The 13,631-nt window shown below is 36.6% G+C and overlaps 1 non-coding gene across 1 annotated transcript; it reads left to right on the top strand.

Moving 5' to 3' along the window:
• Window positions 1-5,508: 5,508 nt before the first annotated feature.
• Window positions 5,509-5,616, top strand: LOC112752839 (small nucleolar RNA R71). The gene has a single exon (XR_003177252.1). It is a non-coding gene; the product is annotated as a small nucleolar RNA R71 (small nucleolar RNA).
• The last annotated feature ends 8,015 nt before the right edge of the window (window positions 5,617-13,631 follow it).

The raw sequence follows: 13,631 nt of genomic DNA, 5'->3' as shown, positions 1-13,631 counted from the left end.
TAAATCTAAGTCAGGCGGATTCAAATGGTTATAGAGAATTGATAATTAACATAATTAAAAGATAAACTAGGATAGAGATACTTATGTAATTCATTGGTGAGAATTTTAGATAAGCGTATAGAGATGCTTTCATTCCTCCTGAACCTCTGCTTTCCTGCTGTCTTCATCCAATCATTCCTACTCCTTTCCATGGCAAGCTATATGTTGGGCATCACCGTTGTCAATGGCTACATCCCGTCCTCTCTGTGAAAATGGTCCAATGCGCTGTCACTGCATGGCTAATCATCTGTCGGTTCTCGATCATACTGGAATAGAATTTACTATCCTTTTGCATCTGTCACTACTCCCAGCACTCGCGAGTTTGAAGCTCGTCACAGCCATCCCTTCCCGGATCCTACTCGGAATACCACAGACAAGGTTTAGACTTTCTGGATCTCAGAAATGGCCATCCATGGGTTCTAACTTATACCACGAAGACTCTAATATCTCGGACTCGGTCTCCAGTATTAGATATCTAAGAGATACTCATTCTATCTCATCTTCATGTAGAACGGAAGTGGTTGTTAGGCACGTGTTCATAAGTGAGAATGGTGATGAGCGTCACATAATCATCACATTCATCATGTTCTTGGGTGCGAATGAATATCTTAGAATAGGAATAAGCTTGAATTGAATAGAAAAACAATAATACTTTGCATTAATACTCGAGGAACAGCAGAGCTCCACACCTTAATCTATGGTGTGTAGAAACTCTACCGTTGAAAATACATAAGAACAAGGTCTAGGAATGGCCGAGAGGCCAGCCTCCATGATCTCAGAACTAAACATCCAAAGATCCTTGAATACAATAGTAAAAAGTTCTATTTATGCTAAACTAGTTACTAGGGTTACAGAGATAAGTAAATGATGCAGAAATCCACTTCTGGGGTCCACTTGGTGTGTGCTTGGGCTGAGCATTGAAGCTTTCACATGGAGAGCTCTTTCTTGGAGTTAAACACCAGTTTATAACCTGTTTCTGGCGTTTAACTCCACTTTGCAACCTGTTTCTGGCGTTTGACTCCAGAATAGGGCAGGGAGCTGGCGTTGAACGCCAGTTTGCGTCATCTAAACTCGGGCAAAGTATAGACTATTATATATTGCTAGAAAGCCCTGGATGTCTACTTTCTAATGCAATTAAGAGAGCGCCATTTGGAGTTCTGTAACTCCAGAAAATCTACTTTGAGTGCAGGGAGGTCAGAATCCAACATCATCTGTAGTCCTTCTTCAACCTCTGAATCTGATTTTTGCTCAAGTCCCTCAATTTCAGCCAGAAAAAATCTGAAATCACAGAAAAATACACAAACTCATAGTAAAGTCCAGAAATGTGAATTTTATTTATAAACTAATAAAAATATACTAAAAACTATGTAAAAATAATGCCAAAAAGCATATAAATTATCCGCTCATCACAACACCAAACTTAAATTGTTGCTTGTCCCCAAGCAACTGAAAATCAAATAGGATAAAAAGAAGAGAACATACTATAAATCCCAAATATCAATGAAACTTAGCTCCAATCAGATGAGCGGGACTAGTAGCTTTTTGCCTCTTGAATAGTTTTGGCATCTCACTTTATCCATTGAAGTTCAGAATGATTGGCATCTATAGGAACTTAGAATTCAGATAGTGTTATTGATTCTCCTAGTTCAGTATGTTAATTCTTGAACACAGCTACTTTATGAGTCTTGGCCGTGGCCCTAAGCACTTTGTTTTCCAGTATTACCACCGGATACATAAATGCCACAGACACATAACTGGGTGAACCTTTTCAGATTGTGACTCAACTTTGCTAAAGTCCCCAATTAGAGGTGTCCAGGGTTCTTAAGCACACTCTTTTTTTTTGCTTTGGACCTTGAATTTAACCGCTCAGTCTCAAGTTTTCACTTGACACCTTCACGCCACAAGCACATGGTTAGAGACAGCTTGGTTTAGCCGCTTAGGCCGGATTTTATTCCTTTAGGCCCTCCTATCCACTGATGCTCAAAGCCTTGGATCATTTTTATTACCCTTGCCTTTTGGTTTTAAGGGTTATTGGCTTTTTGCTCTTGCCTTTTGGTTTAAAGAGCTTTTGGCTTTTTCTGCTTGCTTTTTCTTTTTCTCTCTTTTTTTTTTGCCATTTTTCTTTTCTTTTTTTTTTCGCAAGCTTTTGTATTCACTGCTTTTTATTGCTTCAAGAATCATTTTTATGAATTTTCAGATTATCAAATAACATGTCTTCTTTTCATCATTCTTTCAAGAGCCAACATATTTAACATTCATAAACCACAATTTCAAAAGACATATGCACTGTTCAAGCATTCATTCAGAAAACAAAAAGTATTGTCACCACTTCAAAATAATTAAACTAGTTTTAAGGATGAATTCGAAATCATGTACTTCTTGTTCTTTTGTGATTAAAAACATTTTTCATTTAAGAAATGTGATGGATTCATAGGGCATTCATAGCTTTAAGGCATAGACACTAGACACTAATGATCATGTAATAAGACACAAACATAAACATAAAGCATAGTAAACAAAAAACAGGGAAATAAGAACAAGGAGATTAAGGAACGGGTCCACCTTAGTGAGGGTGGCGTCTTCCTCTTCTTGAAGAACCAATGGTGCTTTTGAGCTCCTCTATGTCTCTTCCTTGTCTTTGTTGCTCCATTCCTAGTAATTTTGGTGCTCCTATCCTTAGTTTCTCCCAATAGTTGTGTGGAGGAAAATGTATCCCTTGAGGTATCTCAGGGATTTCTTGGTGAGGGAATTCCTCATGCTCTTGTTGTGCAGTCAAATGCTCTACCACTGAGCTATGGACCCTTGAGATGAATCTCTCAATCTCCCATGACTCGGAGGTAGAAGCTTTTGTCTTTCCTTTCCTCTTTCTAGAGGTTTCTCTGGCCTTAGGTGCCATAAATGGTTATGGAAAAACAAAAGCAATGCTTTTACCACACCAAACTTAAAAGGTTTGCTCGTCCCCGAGCAAAAGAAGAGAGAAAGAAGGAGAAGAAGAAGAAAATAGAGGAGAGGGAGAGAAGTGTGTATTCGGCCAAGGGGAGAAGAAAGGGTTGTGTTGTGTGAAAATGAAGAAGGAATGAGGGGTTTATATAGGAGTGGGGAAGGTTTAGGGTTCGGCCATGAGGGTTGGGTTTGGGAGAGAAAAGAGTTTGAATTTTGGAGGTAGGTGGGGTTTATGGGGAAGAGTGGATGGATGTGAGTGATGTAGATATGATGGGGAAGAGTGAGTGAGGTGATTGGTGAAGGGTATTTGGGGAAGAGAGTTATGAAAAGGTGTGTAGAGGAGAGAAGAAGTGGTGGGGATCCTGTGGGGTCCACAGATCCTGTGGGGATCCTGTGGCATCCACAGATCCAGTGGGGCCAAGGACTTAACATCCCTGCTCCAATTAGGTGTGTAAAACACCCTTGCTGTGCAATCCTGGCGTTTAACGCCAGACTGCTGCTTGTTTCTGGCGTTAAACGCCCAAATGTAGTCTGTTTCTGGCGTTTAATGCCAGGTAGATGCTTGTTTCTGGCGTTAAACATCAGCTTGGTGCTTGTTTCTGGCGTTTAAACACCAGAATGCTCCTCCTCCAGGGTGTGCTATTTTTAATGCTGTTTTTCATTTTGCTTTTGATTTTTCAGTAGTTTTTGTGAATCCACATGATCATCAACCTAAAAGAATAAAATAAATAAAATAACAATAGAATAAAATAGATATAGTTAAATAACATTGGGTTTCCTCCCAATAAGCGCTTCTTTAATGTCAATAGCTTGATAGTGAGCTCTCATAGAGCCTCACAGATGTTTAGAGCATTGTTGGAACCTCCTAACACCAAACTTAGAGTTTGAATGTGGGGGTTCAACACCAAACTTAGAGTTTGGTTGTGGCCTCCCAGCACCAAACTTAGAGTTTGACTGTGGGGGCTTTGGTTGACTCTACAGTGAGAGAAGCTTTTCATGCTTCCTCTCCATAGTTACAGAAGGAGATCTTTGAGTTTTAAACACAAGGTTGTCCTCATTCAGTTGGAGGACCAACTCTCCTCTGTCCACATCAATCACAACTTTTGCTGTGGCTAGGAAGGGTCTTCCAAGGATGATGGATTCATCCTCATCCTTCCTAGTGTCTAGGATTATGAAATCAGCAGGAATGTAAAGGCCTTCAACCTTTACTAACATGTCCTCTACTTGTCCATAAGCCTGTTTTCTTGAGTTGTCTGCCATCTCTAAAGAGATTCTGGCAGCTTGGACCTCAAAGATCCCAAGTTTCTCCATTACAGAGAGTGGCATTAAGTTTATTCCTGACCCCAGGTCACACAGAGCCTTCTCAAAGGTCATGGTGCCTATGTTACAGGGTATTAAGAATTTACCAGGGTTTTGTTTCTTTTGAGGTAATTTCTGCCCATCCAATGCATTTAGTTCATTGGTGAGCAAGGGAGGTTCATCTTCCCAAGTCTCATTACCAAATAATTTGGCATTCAGCTTCATGATTGCACCAAGGTACTTAGCAACTTGCTCTTCAGTGACGTCTTCATTCTCTTCAGAAGAAGAATACTCATCAGAGCTCATGAAGGACAGAAGAAGGTTCAATGGAATCTCTATGGTCTCTAGATGAGCCTCCAATTCCTTTGGTTCCTCAGAGGGAAACTCCTTATTGGTCACTGAGCGTCCTAGGAGGTCTTCCTCACTAGGATTCACGTCCTCCTCCTCCCTTGTAGGTTCGGCCATGATGGTCAAATCAATGGCCTTGCACTCTCTCTTTGGATTTTCTTCTGTATTGCTTGGGAGAGTACTAGGAGGAGTTTCAGTGACCCTTTTACTCACCTGGCCCACTTGTGCCTCCAAATTTCTAATGGAGGATATTGTTTCATTCATGAAACTCACAGTGGCCTTAGATAGATCAGAGACTATATTTGCTAAGCTAGATGGACTCTGCTCAGAATTCTCTGTCTGTTGCTGAGTGGATGATGGAAAAGGCTTGCTATTGCTAAACCTGTTTCTTCCACCATTATTAAAGCCTTGTTGAGGCTTGTGTTGATCCTTCCATAAGAAATTTGGATGATTTCTCCATGAGGGATTATAGGTGTTTCCATAGGGTTTACCCATGTAATTCACCTCTGCTATTGCAGGGTTCTCAGGATCATAAGCTTCTTCTACAGAAGATGCCTCTTGAGTACTGTTGGATGTAGCTTGCATTCCATTCAGACTCTGAGAAATCATATTGACTTGCTGAGTCAATATTTTTTTCTGAGCCAATATGGCATTCAGAGTATCAATTTCAAGAACTCCCTTCCTCTGAGGCGTCCCATTACTCACAGAATTTTTTTCAGAAGTGTACATGAACTGGTTATTTGCAACCATGTCAATGAGTTCCTGAGCTTCTGCAGGTGTTTTCTTTAGGTGAATGGATCCACCTGCAGAATGGTCCAGTGACATCTTTGATAGCTCAGACAGACCATCATAGAATATATCTAGGATGGTCCATTCTGAAAGCATGTCAGAAGGACACTTTTTGGTCAGTTCCTTGTATCTCTCCCAAGCTTCATAGAGGGATTCACCTTCTTTCTGTTTGAAGGTTTGAACATCCACTCTAAGCTTGCTAAGCTTTTGAGGAGGAAAGAACTTGGCTAAGAAAGCCGTGACCAGCTTATCCCAAGAGTTCAGGCTATCTTTAGGTTGAGAGTCCAACCATACTCTAGCTCTGTCTCTTACAGCAAATGGGAAAAGCATAAGCCTGTAGACCTCGGGATTAATCCCATTGGTCTTAACATTATCACAGATCTGCAAGAATTCAGTTAAAAACTGAAAAGGATCTTCTAATGGAAGTCCATGAAACTTGCAATTCTATTGCATCAGAGAAACTAATTGAGGTTTAAGCTCAAAATTGTTTGCTCCAATGGCAGGGATTGAGATGCTTCTTCCATGTAAGTTGGAATTTGGTGCAGTAAAGTCACCAAGCATCTTCCTTGCATTGTTATTATTTTCGGTCATGTCTCCTTCTTTTTCGAAAATTTCTGTCAGATTTTCTCCAGAGAGTTGTGCTTTGGCTTCCCTTAGCTTCCTCTTCAGAGTCCTTTCAGGTTCAGGATTAGCTTCAACAAGAATGTTCTTATCCTTGTTCCTGCTCATATGAAAAAGAAGAAAACAGAAAAGAAAATATGGAATCCTCTATGTCACAGTATAGAGATTCCTTTATGTGAGTAGAAGAAGATAAGAATAGAAGAAGAGAAATTCGAACACCAAGGGGAAGAGAGGGTTCAAATTTTTGAGATGAAGAGAAGTGTTAGTGAATAAATAAATAATTAGAAGGAGATGAGAGAGAGAAAAATTTTCGAAAATAATTGAAAAGAGAAGAAGAATATTTTTGTTTTTAATTTAAAATTAAAATTAAAATTCGAAAATAAGAAAAAAATAAAATTAAAATTAAAATTTAAAATAATTAGTTAATTAAAAAGGAATTTTGAAAAAGAGGAAGGTGATTTTCGAAAATTAGGGAGAGAGAATTAGTTAGGTAGTTTTGAAAAAGATAAGAATCAAACAAAAATATAGGATTAATTTGAAAAAGATTTGAAAATCAATTTGAAAAGATAAGAAGTTAGAAAAGAAGTTAGAAAAGATTTTGAAATTGATTTTGAAAAAGATGTGATTGAAACTTATTTTGAAAAAGATTTAAAAAAGAAATTTAAAAAGATTTGATTTTGAAAATTAAAGTTGATTACTTGACTAACAAGAAACAAAAAGATAGTGTTTTAAAATTTAAAGATTGAACCTTTCTTACTAGACAAGTAACAAACTTAAAATTTTTGAATCAATCACATTAATTGTTAGCATTAATTTCGAAAATATGGAATAGAAATAAGAAAAAGATTTTGAAAATAAATTTTGAAATTTTCGAAAATATTAAGAAGAAAATTGAAAAAGATTTGATTTTTGAAAAATATTTGAAAAAGATAGAATTTTTAAATTGAAAATTTGACTTGACTCATAAGAAACAACTAAATTTTAAAAAGTTTTGAAAAAGTCAACTCAAATTTTCGAAAATTTAAGAGTGAAAAAGGGAAAGATATTTTTTTGATTTTTCGAAATTTTTAATAAAGAGAGAGAAAAACAACAAAAAGACTCAAAACATGAAAATTGTGAATCAAAACACATAATGCAAGCAAGAACACTTTGAATGTCAAGATGAACACCAAGAACACTTTGAAGATCAAGATGAACATCAAGACTTATTTTTGAAAATTTTTAAGGAAAGAAAAACATGCAAGACACCAAACTTAGAAATTTTCAAACTTTAGACACCAACAAATTGAAAATGCATATGAAAAACAAGAAAAGATACAAAACAAGAAAAATTAAAGATCAAGCATAGAAAATCATCAAGAACAACTTGAAGATTATGAAGAACACATGCATGAATTTTCGAAAATTTTAAGAAAAATTAAAAAGACGCAATTGACACCAAACTTACAAATTGACACTAGACTCAAACAAGAAACATAAAATTTTTGTTTTTTATGATTTTATAAGAATTTTTTTTTGTATTATTTTCGAAAATAAGAAATAAAAAGCTTAAAAATAAAATAAAATTACCTAATCTGAGCAACAAGATGAACCGTCAGTTGTCCAAACTCGAACAATCCCCGGCAACGACGCCAAAAACTTGGTGCACGAAATTGTGATCATCAACAATGGTGCCAAAGGCTTGGTGCTCTCAAACATAAATCACACTTTGTCACAACTTCGCACAACTAGCCAGCAAGTGCACTGGGTCGTCCAAGTAATAAACCTTATGTGAGTAAGGGTTGATCCCACGGAGATTGTCGGCTTGAAGCAAGCTATGGTCACCTTGTAAATCTCAGTCAGGTGGATTCAAATGGTTATAGAGAATTGATAATTAACATAATTAAAAGATAAACTAGGATAGAGATACTTATGTAATTCATTGGTGAGAATTTTAGATAAGCGTATAGAGATGCTTTCGTTCCTCCTGAACCTCTGCTTTCCTGCTGTCTTCATCCAATCATTCCTACTCCTTTCCATGGCAAGCTGTATGTTGGGCATCACCGTTGTCAATGGCTACATCCCGTCCTCTCTGCGAAAATGGTACAATGCGCTATCGTTGCATGGCTAATCATCTGTCGGTTCTCGATCATACTGGAATAGGATTTACTATCCTTTTGCGTCTATCACTACGCCCAGCACTCGCGAGTTTGAAGCTCGTCACAACCATCCCTTCCCGGATCCTACTCGGAATGCCACAGACAAGGTTTAGACTTTCCGGATCTCAGGAATGGCCGTCCATGGGTTCTAACTTATACCACAAAGACTCTAATATCTCGGACTCGGTCCCTTGTATTAGATATCTAAGAGTATTCATTATATCTCATCTTCATGTAGAACAGAAGTGGTTGTCAGGCACGTGTTCATAAGTGAGAATGGTGATGAGCGTCACATAATCATCACATTCATCATGTTCTTGGGTGCGAATGAATATCTTAGAATAGGAATAAGCTTGAATTGAATAGAAAAATAATAGTACTTTGCATTAATACTCGAGGAACAGCAGAGCTCCACACCTTAATCTATGGTGTGTAGAAACTCTACCATTGAAAATACATAAGAACAAGGTCTAGGAATGGCCGAGAGGCCAGCCTCCATGATCTCAGAACTAAACATCCAAAGATCCTTGAATACAATAGTAAAAAGTTCTATTTATGCTAAACTAGTTACTAGGGTTACAGAGATAAGTAAATGATGCAGAAATCCACTTCTGGGGTCCACTTGGTGTGTGCTTGGGCTGAGCATTGAAGCTTTCACATGGAGAGCTCTTTCTTGGAGTTAAACACCAGTTTATAACCTGTTTCTGGCGTTTAACTCCACTTTGCAACCTGTTTCTGGCGTTTGACTCCAGAATAGGGCAGGGAGCTGGCGTTGAATTCCAGTTTGCATCATCTAAACTCGGGCAAAATATGCACTATTATATATTGCTAGAAAGCCCTGGATGTCTACTTTTCAAAACAATTGAGAGCGCGCTATTTGGAGTTCTGTAGCTCCAGAAAATCCACTTTGAGTGCAGGGAGGTCAGAATCCAACAGCATCTGCAGTCCTTCTTCAACATCTGAATCTGATTTTTGCTCAAGTCCCTCAATTTCAGCCAGAAAATACCTGAAATCACAGAAAAATACACAAACTCATAGTAAAGTCCAGAAATGTGAATTTTATTTAAAAACTAATAAAAATATACTAAAAACTAACTAAATCATACTAAAAACTATGTAAAAACAATTCCAAAAAGCATATAAATTATCCGCTCATCAATATTATTGTACGAGCTTTAGAATTGTCGTGGCGCTTTGTTATCCTTTGCTTAACGACATGAGATAAGGCTTAGGGTAATGTGGTGTTACACTTGAGAAGGTTTGAAAAAATAATATATATATATATATATATATATATATATATATATCTTAGATTGTATTGCGATTTAGTCTAAGTCAAAGTTGTAGCTTGAGAAGGCTTAATGCAAACGATATCCTTATGCATTACTATGTGCATAACTGGAATTCATTATTTATTTTCAGTTATGTGCATCACTGGAATTCATTATTTATTTTCTGTTAAGTAGTTCATCCTTATGCTATTTTAATTTTTTGTTGATACCTCAAATTCATGTTTAACAAGTTTGAAGTTATCTTATAATTTGAAATATCTTAGAAGGTGCTTAAAAAAATCAATTTAGATCATAATGCTTTACTCTTAATCTTTGAAGTTGTTTTAAAATTACTAACATAAGATCTCTTGAACTATGAGCTAATATATTTCGTTGAATACAAAGATTTGTTAAGCATTTGAAGTTCACTTAGTTTAGGAAAATTGATCTATGATGCGAATTTTTGTAAACCACAACTCGACAAGTGCACCAAATCGTATCAAGTAAACTGATAACTCGCGAGCTCAATGCATTGATCTTCAGGCACTTGTTGTGCTTGTAAAGCTCGTTCCATTACCTGAAACCAGTTGTCAACTTCTGTGGGGTTCGTGGTTCCTCTGAAGGTCGGTGGATTCATCTTTAGGAAAGTTGATAGTGTCATCAGCCCATTATCTCCATTGCCATTCCCATTATTTACTTGGTTTCCTAACACCTCGGCTGTAGCCTGCATAGCCACAGCCATGCCCTCCGGTGCAGCCATGAAGTTCATAGGGTTATTTTCAGTCGTTTCGGCTTCCATGTTACTATTCTAACCTCTACCTCAGCTGCGTCCACATCCACGAGTTGCAGTTTGGTTCCTGTTCACACCAAACAAGTGATATTAAGGTGATCAGTCTCAATATCTCAAGTCTAGTGCTTCAAAGTCCCAAATGCATGCTCATGAACAAATATGCCACATATATCAGTTAGATATCCTAATTAGGCTATACACACCCCCAGAGTATGCCCATAAGCATAGTCTGTCTGTTCCTCAGCCTCTACAGAAATGAATTGCTCTGATACCATAATGTAACACCTTACCATATAGAACTTTACGCCCAGGACGTAAATTAGAGGTGGCGAGGTGCTAAGACCTCTAAAAATAAAAATACTTATATAATATAGTTAGAAGAAATTATAACTAGGAGCCTTAAAAAGCAAGCTAAACAAAAGTGTAACAGAAGTCGCATCACACTCGTATGGATAAGCTTAAAATAGATATGCAAGATTTAAAGGAAGGATAAACTATATATATATATATATATATATATATATATATATATATATATATATATATATATATATATATATATATCCCAAAATACAACTCAAACTGTAAATTAAATACCTGTTTCTCCAAGTCAACCTCTAGGAGGGACCAAATATAAAATACAAGGAGCAGAAAACAACTATGTACAAGTAGAAACTAAATATTTAACCCAAAATATAGTTTTTCGCTTCAAATCATCCCATGTTGCTATGCTCTTCTTTGGTTGAGTTTCGAGCCACTACTTGGCTCAATCCCTTACAGAGAATGGAAACAACCACAATCGATAGGCTTCAGCCAAGACGCCATTAGATTTGACTATGTCATATATTTGTAGAGAGCCAGATATGTGCAGATTAGGATCTTCCTGAAGACTCTCACTAAATTGGCAATTTTGTTGCACCAAGGTGATGAGTTGCTGCTTCAACTCAAAGTTGTTTGCCTCCACAGTAGGTGCTATAATGCTTCTTCCACAATTTTCAAGAGAAGGATTTTGTAAAAGAGCCAATAGTTCTTCTAGCATTGACTGTGTCATTAGTAATGTCAGCCATTGCGTCTAACACCTCAAACTCTTCAATCTCTTTTACTCCCTCAGCTTCTTTTTTTTGATCTTTAGATTTCTTCCTTATCTAGAGGAGTGTTCTCTCACTTTCTAGATCAAAATTGAGTGTTTCTTTGTCCTTATTGCCTTGCATAAACACATAGACAACAAAGAAAACTTGAATTTCCAGCGTCACAATGAAGAAAAATTTGGGTGAAATGAAAAATTAAAAAGATAGAAAAATAAAGGTCTAATATATGCAATCAATTAACCACTTTGATGTCAATCTTGTTTAATCCCCAGTAACAGCGCCAAAAACTTGATGCGAAATTTTGTAACACCACAACTTGGCAAGTGCACCGAATCGTATCGAGTAATACCAGGAGAGTGGATTATCATTCTCACGAGGATTAAGGGACTGAGCACGCAAGAGTTAATCAATTATTCTAACTAGACAATTACAAATTAGGATTTCACAGATATCCTAGTAGCAAAAACAGATAATTAACTGAAGGCAATTTGTAAACAATTAAGAAAGTAATATGAATGGAGAAATGTTAAGGCTTTGGAGATGTTTAAAACTTTAGGAACAATGCTTTTCATTATCTACCTTGATTATGCAAAGATGTGTCTTACGGCAAATCATAATTAATCAAACTTCAATCCTTTTATGATTCAATTTCTCTTAACCTAATAAATCATCAATTCCTTGATCAATTAGTTAAGATAAGAGGTGAAGTGTGTTCACTAATTTAAAAGCCACACAATTCTTAAGACCTAAACCTAATTGATTTAATGTCACTTATCAAGCCAAGTTTAAGACTTAAAGAATTACGAGAAGAAGTTTTCAAACTTAATTCTAACAAATAACTTTTTCAAGATGAATATAAAATTCAATTCAGATTAGAACTATTTTCCAATAGATTTAAACCCTTGTAATGAAGTACGAAAACTTGTTTCTTAAGAAAAATATCAATGCATTAATCAAGATAAAAAAGCAATAACATTAATCCATTAAAACAAACAAAACTCCTAACCTTAACAGTATAGATTAGTTGCTCATGATGTGCTAAAAAACAAAAACTATGAATTCTAGAACTGCCAGAGGAAGAAGCCCGCATGTCTGTTTCTCCTTCCTTATATATATTAATCTAAAACCTAAAAATTTAGAATTCAAAACTAAATCAAATTAAAATAGGAGCAAATCTAAGCTAATTAATGTCCCCCTTATGGTTTTCCTCTCAAGTCAAGCTAATTGTGATTCTCCTCATTATTGTTAATCAATGTTAGATAATATGGGCTTTTGCTAAGTCTTCACTCATCCAATCAAGCTTAGACATTTAGAGATTATTGAAGGCAATTAAGAGGCCCTGGAGGTTGGTCCAGGTGGCACATTCAACCTACAAGATCCACATTGAATGCAAGGGCTTGGGGAGGGCTTGGAGAAGCCACTGGAGGTGAGGCTTGATGGCATGTTAGATGTGGGGCTTGAGATTTGTAACGACCCAATTTTCAATACGTCATGATCATACTGAAAATCAAGCCTCACTAACTTGCTTTCCTAAAAATTAACTAAATATTCATTATTACGCTTGTATCATATTAGCGCGAGATCGATTTTTCTAAAAAATTAATAATTAAATAAGTACGATAAAATAACACAAACATCAGAGATAGAGATAATATACATCATACATACTACTTACATATATGTATATATAATGTCATACAGGTCTAAGTTAGTGTATAACCCTTCACATCTTGTTACTATATACATAATCAATACTCCGGGCCCTGGTCCATATAGGAACCCCCTAAGCTGGCGCCCAAAAACTAGCCTAGTCAAATATATACATCCTACTCTCTCAGCGAGTCTAATCAAAAGTGAGAGACTAAACACAAAAGCTAGGCTAACACAATTAAACTCCCAAAAGTCACATCCTCAGCTCCCAAGCATCAACTGTCGTCGTCAAAGGAAAACTCAATCACATCCGGACACTTCTCAAGATCCTCATATATATAGGGATGGTCCATCTTATAGAATAGGATGCACGTCTCCATCTGATAGGGAAGGAAAGAAGGGGTAAGAACTGGGGGTTCTTAGTAGGATCGGGGGTAGTTAGTTAAGTCAGTATTATCACAGTTTAACTAATTCAAAACTAAATATTCAAGAATCATAGAGAAATAGCCAGTTACAATAATTCAGAATACCATTAAGGAATGTACAAACACAAGAAGACAATCACAAATAACTTCACATTATCAAGTAAAATGCAAATGTGCAGCAAGGATGATGCATGTCTAGTCCTATCGCAGGTAATGACCTCATTTGTTGG

Source organism: Arachis hypogaea, chromosome 15 (assembly GCF_003086295.3).
Source record: "Arachis hypogaea cultivar Tifrunner chromosome 15, arahy.Tifrunner.gnm2.J5K5, whole genome shotgun sequence".
In the NCBI taxonomy this organism is placed as follows: domain Eukaryota; kingdom Viridiplantae; phylum Streptophyta; class Magnoliopsida; order Fabales; family Fabaceae; genus Arachis; species Arachis hypogaea.
This window is presented reverse-complemented; position numbering and strand designations above follow the sequence as displayed.